We start from the raw sequence: 12,879 nt of genomic DNA on the forward strand, positions 1-12,879 counted from the left end.
TGTGTTGAAGCAAGATGTGGATGACTTCTCTGAGGGTTCAGCCTTCCTTTTCCCTCTTAAGGCTCCATGGTTCCAGCACCTTCTGATCTCAGCTGTAGGATGGCGTAAGTCTCATTTCTTTATGGGCTCAACTGCTTTGTTCTCTTCACAAGATCAGCTGTAAACTATCAGGTTTCTCTCCCTTCCCAGGGCTGCAGGATCCTCTGTGTATCTTCTCTCTGTGTCTACTTCACGTGAGAGTCTATTTATCAGCTCAAGGGGCCTGGGACTCAATGCTGAGTCACACTCTAATGATGTGGCTGGATCAAAGCCCAAATCTTAACATAATTTAATCAGACATCTCAGCTGAATCTAATACATTCAAAGGGTATCATGCCCAGAGAAATGGACCAGTTTACAAACATAATCAATTATCTTTTTAAAAAAAATTCATAAATAATATCAAACTTCTACAGAGGGAAAGGCAAGATATTTATGAAGTGCTCTGTGCTCTCAGGTTATTAATTCCTTAATTAAAAGGACATTAATTATTGACCTCCCACTATGTGCTAGGCATTATTGGATCATTATAACTACCCTATGAAGTAGGTGTCATTATCCTCATTTTATACATTCTTCTAGGATTGCAAGGATTAAACAATATATGTCAGGCATATGCTACCTCCCAAATGCTAGTGTACATTAATAGTTAGCTGCTGGGATGTGTACTACCTACCACATGTGTGCACATCAGTGAGGGTAGTTGTAGGAGGGTAAAAGCTTTTGTCTTGGATCCTCATCCAGAAGAGTTTCTTGATATGGAAAGATTAAAATTGAGTGCTACTGGCGATCAAGTGTTTAAAAGGGAGAGGAATGGTGTAGGACTAGAAGTGAGAGTAGGTGATTATTTTAGGCAACCAGAAGCCTGAGCACCCTGCAGGCCATGTATTTGCTACTGGTGTAGAGAGATTTGGGACTAGGGACAAGCTAGAGGCATACAATTGGTTAGAAGACTGAGGAGGAGAGGTAGTTTAGAAAGGGCTCCACTGGTGGTGTAGTTATAAAGGATTTTTCTGGTCTTGCAGCAGGGAGCAGGTAGGTAGTGTTTATGTGTGTGTGTGTGTTTTAAGAAATGTTTAAAATGTAATCTGATAATTTTTATTGTCTTTCACTGAGGTGTGAAATGCTCTGATAGATGTCAAACACTGCCACTTTCTGGGAGTTAAGACTGAGAAAGACTGGAAAACAGCAGACTGTCTCCTAAGAACCCTGGTGACGCCGAGTAGCTCTTTATAAATTGAGGAAGTGGTGAAGGGTGAAGGGTAGAAGTATGGAGTCAGCTGTTATTTTAGAAAAGAAGTGCTTTCAATGGAAAGAACACCATCATCATTAAATTTTTATAAAAGTTAATGCTCAGCCAGGCTCTACTGTCAGCAGAAAGATTGGGAAGGTCTTTTCTGGCTTCAGGCAATTTAACTGGGGTGGGAGGAGGAAGGCGTTTTCTCAAGTTTCCTTGGAAAGCTTTTCAGAAGGAAACCTGGGACATCTGGCTCATCTGATAAAATCGACTTCTAATTTCTAAGGTGACCTGTGAACAGATTGCTAAATAAATGTTTATCTCTTAATTGTTCTGGATACTATATTCCATTTAGGCCAAAATTATGATACAGTGAATCTATTACAATTGTTAAATACAATGAAACTAGATGAGTCTTTAATAATTCATTGTAGTCTTTGTATAATCAACGTGTACATATATTAAAGCCCTTTTTTTTATAAATTTTAGATTATACTTCTACTTCTTTAAATGCATGGTGGTTTGCAGTTGTTTATTTTCTATAATATTATTTGTCATATCTCAGGTTTATTTGTTGTTGAGTCCTTGGTTAGAAATATAATTCCTGTTTGGATTTGCCTCAGCTTCCAGGAATATATGGCTCTTGCAAAATCATCCTTAATATGTGGTGTCAAAATGGATTACCTTGTTTACGCATAGCTCACTACTTAACTGGGAATCTAGGGGGATTGGTATCTAATGTATGGAAGAGGGTCAATAGATAGCTGGGGGTGTGCACACAGGATGGTTTGAATAAGGGCAAGACCCTTTTTTATACCAGACATCCCAATCACAAAATTGTGCAAAATTCCGATTTTCATGTAATGAGTTGTCTTAAAGCAGGGTGCTCAAATACTTTACTATTCATTATCTAAATATACTCTATGATGCAGTTTGAGCAGTTCTCTGTCCCCTACCCCCACACCTATACATCACTGACTCTTATTCTAGGAACAATTATTGCAAACAAATTCTTATTTGCTTTTACAAACTGAAGGGCTGGTTGCTTTCATAGGTTTAACTATTAAGTAGGAAGGAACAAAATACAGTATACAGTAGCATAGAAATATTTCCCTTTTAAGCATTTTCTTATATCAACTTGGTAAATTACTCATAGAAAAATACAATCAGATGCCTTTATTCCTTTAGTGTCTTACTCCTTTAGTGTCTCCTCAATTCATAGCCATCTTTCATGTTCTCGCTCAGGTTTTACCTCCTCAAGAAACTTCCCGGGGAAGCAGACATGGCTCAACTGCTAGAGCAGCTGTCTACAATATGGAGGGTCCAGGGTTTGAACCTCAGGGCCTTCTGACCCATGTGATGAGCTGGCCCTCGCGCAGTGCTGCCGTGCACAAGGAGTGCCATGTCACACAGGGTGCCCCCGTGTAGGGGTGCCCCATGCGCAAGGAATGTATCCTGCAAGGAGAGCCACCCCATGTGAGAAAAGTGCAGCCTGCCCAGGAGTGGCACTGCACATATAGAGAGCTGACACAGCAAAATGATGCATCCCAAAAGAGACGCTGTTTCCCAGTGCTGCCGGATAATGCAAGTGGACACAGAAGAACAGACAGTAGATGGACACAGAGAACAGACATCTGGGAGGGGGGGGGGAAGAGAAATAAATAAATCTTTAAAAAAAAAACAAAAAAGAAAGAAATTTCTCAGTAGTTTAAGCTAATTTTGAGCTCTTCTCATTCTGACCTCCCAGAGCTCTCCCTGTCTTCTGTGCACTGGGCATCTGATCCTGCTCCCTCTTTCATTATTTTGCATGTGTGCCCATTTCCTTATGGTGAAATGCTGCCTCTCCTTATTCAGCTGTATGAAAGGCTGAAGTTCTGAGACATGGCACAGCATGGGTGAACCTTGAAGCATTATGCTGAGTGAAATAAGTAAGGCATATAGGGACAGATACTGTATGATTCTACTTATAGGAAATATCTAGAATAAGCAAATTCATAGAGACAGAAAATAGGTTAGAGCTCACCAGGGGTTGGGGGGAGGGAGGAATGGGTAGAATTGCTGTTTGGGGTGATGAAAATATTTTGGCAATGAATAGAGATGAAGGTAGCACAACATTGTGAATATAATTAATGCCACTGAATTGTACACATAAAAATGATTAAAATGGCAAAAAAAAAAAAAAGCCTCCTCCTCTAAGAACATGACTTTGACCTTGGGAAGAGATACTTCAGAGTTTCCATATTCTAGCAAGAATATGGGTCTAAGAACCTTGTAAAAGGTCATAGAATCCTCCTGGAATTCACTGAAAATATACTGTCACTGTGTCACCAGGCAGAAGGCCAGAAGAGATGATGTAATCCGGAACAGCTGGATTGGTGGGTACTGGTGGTCCCCAGGGGGCAGAGTAGTGCAGGGTCCTCCAAACAAAAGGAAAAGGGTAAATACAATAGGGAGAACTAAAGGGGGCAGGCAGGAGAGGGTGAGCAGTCAAGCCAGCTCCTATAGAGGTAGGGGTGAGGGAGGAGGAGCCAGTGGGCAGTTTGAAGAACAGCCCGAGTTGGCAGATCTTGGATGTTCAGGCAGCAGAAGCCTCCGGAAAGGGCCTTTGTACTGGGCACTGAGAGAAACTGCAACAACGGAAGACTGGGTACCACTTTATTACTTAAAATCTCAATTATCATTTGCGTTAGTGGAGGGGGCTGAAAGCCTGTGACACTCAGTCCACCTGGCTGAAGGACCTGAATATATATGTTGAGGGATTATCACAACGGTTTATGGTTTATACGTTTGGATGCTCACATTGTAAGAAAGACAGATAGGGAAAGCCCAGTGGATAGGGCGTCTGTCTACCACATGGGAGCTCCATGGTTCAAACCCCGGGCCTCCTTGACCCGTGTGGAGCTGGCCCACGTGCAGCGCTGAAGAGCACAAGGAATGCCGTACCATGCAGGAGTGTCCCCCACATAGGGGAGCCCCACGCACAAGCAGTGCGCCCCATAAGGAGAGTCACCCAACGCGGAAGAAAGCGCAGCCTGCCCAGGAATGGCGCTGCACACACGGAGAGCTAAAGCAGCAAGATGACGCAACAAAAAGAAACACAGATTCCCGTGCTGCTGACAACAACAGAGGTGGACAAAAAGAAGAACATGCAGCAAATACACACAGAGAACAGACAACTGGGGTGGGTGGGTGGGGGAAGTGGAGAGAAATTAAAAAAAAAAAAAGACAGATAATGTGCTTTTTTGCCACTGCAGAGGATGAGGGAGAGGTGGGGTCCAGCAGGAGGCAGGGGAGAGGAGGTGCAGTTGCCAAGCGCGTGCCCATGGCAAGAGGGGTATTCAGAGCACAGCTGCCAGAGGCAGCCTGCAGGGGCTTGAGCTGGGACTTCACGCCTACCAGCTGTGTAATGTCGGGAAGTTCCACAGGCCCTCTAAGTTCCAGTCTCCCCATCTGTAAAATGGAGAAGAAAAAGATAATCTTTATTTCGTAGGGTTATTGTGAGGATTAAAAGAGAAAAGCTATGAAAGGTGCTTTTAAGACGTAATGCTGGCCATAAACTATGTGCTCAGAAAGTGCTCCATATGTGCTCCTCTCATCAAGAGTCGGTTTGGCAGAGGTGGCTCAAGCAGTTGGGCACCTGCTTACCACATGGGGGGTTCGGTTTCCAGTCTCTCCTAAAAAGAAAACAGTGTACAGACAAAGGGGGGTAAATAAATCTTAAAAATAAAAAAGAGTTTAACCATCAGCTCCCCTGCGAAGGCTTCCTTGGCTCCCCGGGAAAACAGGTGTTTCTTCCACTCTGTACCTTCTCTACCTTATATTATTATATTATATTATTATAATATTATATAATATAATATAATATTATATTATATTATTTATACATTCCATCTAGACATTATTTTGTTGTATATATTGTCATTTGTTTTCTTGACTGGCTATTATCTCCTTAAGATCAGGATCCATGTGCATAGCCTAGAGCATAAAGCAGGTGCTCAGTACATATTTGTTGAATGACTAATAATCTTCCTTTTTTGCCTCCCAATGGTGGCTTACTATCACCACTCAGTGGCTGCCCTAGTTTTTATTATATTCCCTAACAAGATAATCAGCTCTTCGGAGGGCCTGTGTGGACTGAGGCTCCTCTTCCCTGTCTATACCTTATGTCACCTTGCCCAGAAAATTTTAGGATCACAGGAAATGCTGCTTGGTCTATTGATTTGACCATAGGCAACTCATTCAGATGGACTAAAAAGGTTATATGGTTCACTTAAAATTATACCTCTTGATAACATTATGGCTGATTTGCAGTGTTTCCTTTTTTGCTTATCTGTATGTTTTAAGTTTTTTACTCATTTGCATAACTGAAAAAAGAGAGACGGCTCTGCTCTGTCTTCAGTGCAGCAGAACAGGACTGCAAAAAGCTGGAACCCTTTTCCAGTGCTCAGAAAAGACCGTGGATCACCTTAGTCTATCCACACAAGCTGAGGTGTCCTGGGGGACAGGAAATGCCAGTGCACTGACTGCTATTTTCTAAATGTGGTTCAAATAACTTTTTAGATAAGCAGGTTTTAGAAAACCTTTCAGCTATAAGTGAGAGATTAAGAACCACATAAAGGTTTTGTGTTCAGAGAGATATAAAGCAAACCAAATAATCCAACACAAATAGAAACTTGTCATAATAATGGGATCATTTTTTCTTAATCTGCCAATTATCAGTTCAATCATCCTTGTGCTTTTTCTAGCTATGCAGGTGTTGTTGTTCAGTAAGTGGGCTTGGGTGGTCCCCTGTGAAGAGCAGTTGCTGGACATCCACAGGCCCTGCAGTTCCCCAGAATATTTATTCTGCCCAATGTCAATGACAAATTATCAGGCTCAGGTCTTTCTGAAGATTGGACCTTTCAACCCTGGATCCTATACTATATCTACCATTTGCCCCTGGTATCTGCCATGTTTCTGAGCAAATCCATTGGTTCGCTGGACCCTAAAAAATGGGCTCAATTTTTCTAGGTCTGGAAGAGATTTTAGTCACTCACTTGGCTTCTGAACTGGTTCAGCTTTGCCCTGGAGCAGAGGGTTAGGCTATTTCCAACTAAAACCTCTTTGGGATACCTAATGAGGAGCTGGCTTGACTTCTGTAACCCACAGAGCCTCTGTGAAGTGGCAGGAGGTATATTTCCTTGAGGAGGGCAACCTAGGCTGTGCTATGCCGTTTAAAACTACAAATACGTTAATAGTGCTTATTTGCCATTCCCATACCTTACCTGCCTGAGGGTATAGATGGGGTCACAGTATTGGTAATAGCTCAGATTTTCTGGGTTTTGCCCACACTGTTCATTAAAGATCTCAACTCTCTGAAAGAATCCACTTCCATCTTCCTAGGGAAGATGTTCCATTTGTTTTCACAAACAAATCACAGATTGCTAGCACCACATTTGGACCTCTGGTTTACCAGACATTTCTCATCCAATGCTTGGCCTCATGGGCCCTGCAGTGGTTCTGCTAGGCACTGCCATATCTGCTTTATTGCCCTCAGGGTGCTGAGTGTTGTTGTGTTCTGCACAGTAGGGCTTCTGCTGGCTCTTACAGCACCCCATGTCTTACAGATCTTTATGAATAAAGCTCCTTCAGCTTCTTCCAGAAGCCTCATTCCATTGTGCAGAGTGGTGGAACAGCCACCATTTCCATTACATTTCTCCCTGTTATTTCCCTCGTACTCATAGCAGTACCACTTCCCTTCTCATTTATCCAAAATTTTGCAAATCAACTCATGTAAATGACTTGTCTTGGGCCTGTAACACAATTAAACTAAGCATGCCCTTGCATGCCTGAAACTCAGTGGTATACACAACTAAAATTGTCTGCATGTTAACAGGTATTGTACACTGAATAAGTTCTAAATGTGTATTTTGATAAGCTGAAATGAAACCCAGTCCCTCAAGCAGAGCGGGATATTTAGACATTCTAGGAAGCCTACTAGTGTGAGTAGGCTAGGGTCCCTTCAAAGTGATGTTTTAATAACATTTATTCAACATTTATTTGGATGACATTTGGGAAGGATAGAGGATGTGACTAGCTAAAGACAACTCTCAGCCCTCATGTTGGAGAAATTTTCTGCTTTCAAATTTTTCTACCCCACTCAAAGAAAAGCATTAAAATGAATCAGACCCACCCTGCCTAGGAAGCACTTCAGCAACTTGCAGATGTTCCTCGAGGATGGGTTTTGAAGATCTCACTCTTCTACCTGGAGCCACTTATTACAGTTTACTCATTAACCGATTAGCCTATGCTTTTCATTCTTCCTTTCAAACCAGTTAACTGATGATCAGGGTCCAGCACACTTCTGCTCCCATCAGCTGAGCTGTATGCTTACCAAAAGTTATTTTATTGCTGTTCTCCAATCTTGTTTATGCCAGCTATACTTATTATTATGTGAGTGCAAAAAGCAAAAGACAAAGAAATAATTGGCGTTTCTATGAAAATTAGTTGGATGATTGGGAAAGACAATTAAATGAAGTCGCAAGCTGAAATGAATCATATACCTGTAAGAGGGACTCAGCCCCATGAGCTAACGTAGTTTCCATCCAACCTGACCTGAGATCTTACCAGTTCTTCCCTAGAGAAGGCATCAGCCTTTGAGTTGAAGGGAACCTTATTTAATTACTTTCTCTTTGTTGGAGGGTTGGACATGATGCCATGACTGATGAAGGGAGATATATTAAAATATTGGGGTTAGGGGATTGTGAATGTAGAAAGAGGCTTCATTTCGGAAGAAGCTTTATGATCTTGCTCCACTAGAAATCACGGAAGATGCATTATGGACAAAGGAAATGCAAGAACTTTAATCAGCCAACCTATAAGCAAAGAAAGTATTCTTACCTCAAAGGATTTGTAAATGAAGGAACAATAATTATGTTGTAAGAGAAAATGAAAATAAAGTTTTTCTCTCGATTCCATGTTTTAATCAACTTGTTCAACTAACTGACCTATTAAAAACACTGACTGAATTGAAAAGAGGGCATCTGTCCCATTTCTTTCAACCAGAGTATTCTTTCTGTCAGATCTAGTAATTGCAGTTTTATTCCTCTAGGTATATTTCCTGTAATGTTTTGGCCTGCTTTAGGGAATTGGTACAATGCTGATTGGTTAGCTAATCTTATAATGATGACTGTACCTGAGTTTTTTCAAAACTGTCCAATAAACATTTTAGATAAGATGTTAATAAACATTCTTTGGGAAAAAAGAATTCCATGGTCTAATAACTTTGGGAAATGTTGGGTTAAACGAAATACCATACTTTGCTTATTCCTTAGTGTCTTACATTTTAGATCCTTTTGTGTTATAAGTGGGAGACAGAGAAGGGATTTGGGAAGATGGGTCATAGTTAGTATTTCCCAAACTGAGTTCACCATGGAGCCTCCTTTTCAAGAATTGTCTTTTAATATCACTTGGAACAATAGTGTTACTCAAACACAGATTGGGAAATGCTTTAGGCTGGGTTTTTAATGTCTTTAATCTGAAAGTTTAATTCCTTAAAGATAGGAGTTGTACATTATGCATTGCTGCATTTTCAGGGCCTCCCATGGTACCTGATTCATCCTCACTCAGTTAATGGATTTGGCTTAATGAGTGTACAGGCATGAGTGCCAGATTTGGTTCTTGCTGTGACAATACTTACAGTCAGGACCCAGGATAATATGCGCCATGGTTTTGTTAAGTTGTGAGTAGATAATCATACTACATGAGCCATAAGCCTTGAAGACAGTGCATGGGAGTAGAATTTAGTGTTGTCATCAGACTGAATTTAGAACATAATTGAACCCCCCTACTTATAATCATCATAGTCTTTAAGTTCAAGTGAAGATCAGTTTATATAAGTGACAAGTTTATATAGCCACTCCAAGTGTTTGTTAGGTTATCTGAGGGGAGGCAAGCTTCTGGCTAGAAGGATTCATAATTTTGGGGTACCATGGAAGTTGGGTATTTCCCCTTTAAATTCAAGGATTGAGGATTCTGGGATCCCCTGACTGACATGTACACTGGTCTCAGGTCTTGAGAATTGTGGACAGGTGGAAACAAGCAATACAGCCCTGAGACCAGGACAACTGGTCATCTGAATGTGTTAGAGGGCTCAGTTCTGGTACTCACTCATGAGAGTGAACAGTCATGCAGCCAAGGGGATGTGCCACCTCCCTCACTCCCTTCTCCTGATCATGTCCAGATACCCAGGACTGAAGAAGCCCTTGACCAAACAGTTCCAAGAACATCTCTGAAAAGTAAAATCATGTGGGGTCATTTCTCCCCAGTCCAGGGAGCAGGGACCTTTACATAGTAGGAGGGAGGGAACTATTGTAAACGCTTGCAGCAAAGCCTTGGGGGCTCAAGTGGGTTTCAGTGCAGGAGAGGGAACTGATTCCTCTCCCATTAGACCAGTGTCTGTGATCAGAATGGTGCTGCTTAGAAATGGTTGAACTGGAAAACATCAAATAGGGCTTCAGTCAGGGGATAGGAAAAGAGAACGTTTAACAAAGCAAAGAGTTGTTTTGCTTCCCCAAGGAGTGGGAGAGCCCCATGTGGAAGCTTTGATTCATTTGCTTTTAAGTTGGAGACTCAAAGTCCCCATCCACTTGCTATGTTGTTGCTGGTAGCAAATGGAGGTTATGAAAAAGAGCTTTTATTCCCTCCAAGCTTCCTCCCAGACACAAAAAGCATATCACAATGCTGGGGTCTTTATATACACATCGCTTTGGAGACAGGATGAGAGTCATTGCAGCTCAGCTGTATCAGGAAAATCATGGGAGTCAGCTCAGGTCTGAGTTTGAGTCCCGGCTCTGCTAGTAATTGCATGGCTCTGTAATCTTTCCTTGAGATTTCTAACTTCTCTGGGCTCATCTATGAAATGTGAAACACCCAGCACCCAGGATTGTTGTGAGCTGTAAAGGAAATCAGGTATGTCAACACATTCTGTAGGTTAGAAAGCAGTGTTCTACAGATGAAAGTTGGTATCATGTGTCATTATTCTTTTATTCCTTAGCATAGAATTTATAATTGCTCTATCAAAATAGATTTGAAACTATTAGAATTACCAAAGCGTTCTTAACATGAAAGAGTATCTTTCTGTCTTTGACTTGATTAAAGATAATTTGAATTCCTCCAGTAACAAGAATAGTGCTTATCTTTAAAGAGCACTCAGGAAGTGCCAGGTACTGTGCTAAACATATTAGGAGCAATCTCACAATCCCAGTTTTTGTCCCCATGTTAGAGATAAGTAACATAAGTTCAGGGAGGTTAAATCACTTGCCCTCCATCGTGCAGCTGTTGTCTGCGAAATGGGTTTAAAGCCAGGCAGATGGCCTCACAGCCTCCCTCGGAACCATTACTCTGGTCTGTCTCGTGTCTTGATTGACAGCATATGTAGAAATGTCTTTCTCTTCCAAGTACTGGACTCTATTTCTTCTTGATGAGCTTTTAATTATGTTTAAATGGATATGACTAATACAATTTAAATACTTACAATGTAACTTACCATTGGGATTTAGAAAAAGTAAAATCTACCTTTTTTTTTAAACAACTAATCTAGAAAGGCATAAACAAACAAACTCAGTGCCAGCAACTCCATCTTACTCTACTGCCAGAAACGTGTTTGATCTTGAGATCATGCCAGGAAGGTGTGCATTTCTCATCCTCTCTTCTCCATCTGAAATCCAGAGCGTCTAACATCATTTCAAACCTAGGCAAATTACCTGTTTTAGAGGGAAAAGAAAGGCAGGTTAAGTTGCTGAATTCTGAGGAATCATTTAACATTTTTTTTGAGATGTTTGGGGCTCAATATGGTTTTGTGATATAACTCGTCATGAATACAAAGGGCTATGCACAACTAATCCAGAGTTTCCTGATACTCTTGAGATTGCTTTCTCCTTTGACGCTGGGTTGGATGCTGTTTTGCAGCCCTATGGCAGGCCTTGCCACAAGAATAGATTAAATTTGTCATTACCCTTTCTCAATTTCTGCCTTTGACCAGAAAAAAGAGGTTAATTGTGTGCCATTTCTCAGGAGAATGAGGTATCAGCCTTTTAATTCCTGATATTTTATGAATTGTGGGCAGCTAATTAAAACTTAAAGATTAGAGGAGCTATTTTGGCTAAGAGGCCATTTGCAGGATTGTGAAATGAAGAGAACAAAGGGTTGTCTTTTCTTTTAATTCTTTCGGCATAAATGGAACTTCATGCTGAAATAGAGCTTTGAATTGTTTAAAATACTGGGCATTCATTGTATTGATTCTAATTTTAATTTTGCAGTAAATGGTACAATATCTGAAAGCTATTGAGGGGTTAACACTGAGATTATTGGGAATGTTAAATAGCAAGATTTGTGTTTTGAGGTTCAGTCAGTTCGACCCTTCTTGACCTCCAAGAGACATCTTAAAGTCAAATAGGAGCCACTTACAGATTCTATTAGATGTCCTTAATTGCCATCTCAGAACTCAGGATGTATAGATACTCTCCTTTTTCTTCCCTCCCTCACAGTTAACTGTTTGAGTTGCTCCATAGTAGATTAATGGAAACTGCCCCAAGTCTTGGACTTTTCTCGGTTACTTTACTACCTGGTTGACTAGGCTATTTTATTTCTTTGGATACTGCTGAGATCACCAAGGGCCCGTGTCTTTGGGATGTGTAGCAAGACAGCCACGAGCTCAAACTGGACCACTGTGCAAATTAGAAAAAGGCACATCTTTGGCTGGTGCAGCCCCCAGAGATAACCAGCTTGGAAAGCCAGGTGTGGTTGGATTTTAGCTCCAGGTTTCTCTTTAGCCCTCCTGCCACACAATAGCATTCTGGCCACATGTAGTGTCCTGAGGGCACAGCCTTTCTCGTTTCCTTGCCTTTCTTCAGATTCTTCCCTTTGCTTATTTGCCCCTTGCTCTGCCTGATGAACTCCGATTTATCCTTCAAAAATAAGCTTAGCCTCTCCTGACACTGTCCTAAAATTTGGGTCACAGGCCTCATCTTGCGCTTCTGTAGCCTTGGGAATCCCTAGAGCCTTCCAGTGACTCAAGACAGCCCTGTGGAACTAACCACTAACTGACTGACTTTTTTAGACTCCACATGAGTCAGTCCAGCTCCTGAAGGCAGGACACAAACAATTTGAAAGTGGCTCAGAAAGTCTGCTTGAAGTCACCTGTGGTGAGGCTTATCTACACCTCCTGCTTTTGTGGTGTGGCTTGCACCAAGATTTTGTTGCAAAATTATATTTCACAGTCTTCTCTTCCTCTGTCAGAAACTCCCAGCTGTTGATGGCACATATGTTCTCTTCCTGTATGTTATCAGGAGGGAAATGGAAGTGCTGGGCCTAGAAGGCTGATGGAGGTTTGCCCTTGAGGCTTGTACTCAGAGGTAATTGCTGGCAGCTTTCACTTCCCATCTCCTGGCTCTGTGTCCAGCCCAGAATCCCTGTCCAGATGCTCTGGATACCCTGCCCCACATTGTTCATTCTTTATCTGGGCCCAATGAGGTAGATCTAGCTCAAGAATATCTTGCTTTGTCTTCCGGACTGTCACCTTCAGGGCTGGGTTAAGTCTTCAGGTCATGTCTAGCTCTGCTTGG

The sequence above is a fragment of the Dasypus novemcinctus genome, chromosome 15, assembly GCF_030445035.2.
Source record: "Dasypus novemcinctus isolate mDasNov1 chromosome 15, mDasNov1.1.hap2, whole genome shotgun sequence".
Lineage (NCBI taxonomy): Eukaryota > Metazoa > Chordata > Mammalia > Cingulata > Dasypodidae > Dasypus > Dasypus novemcinctus.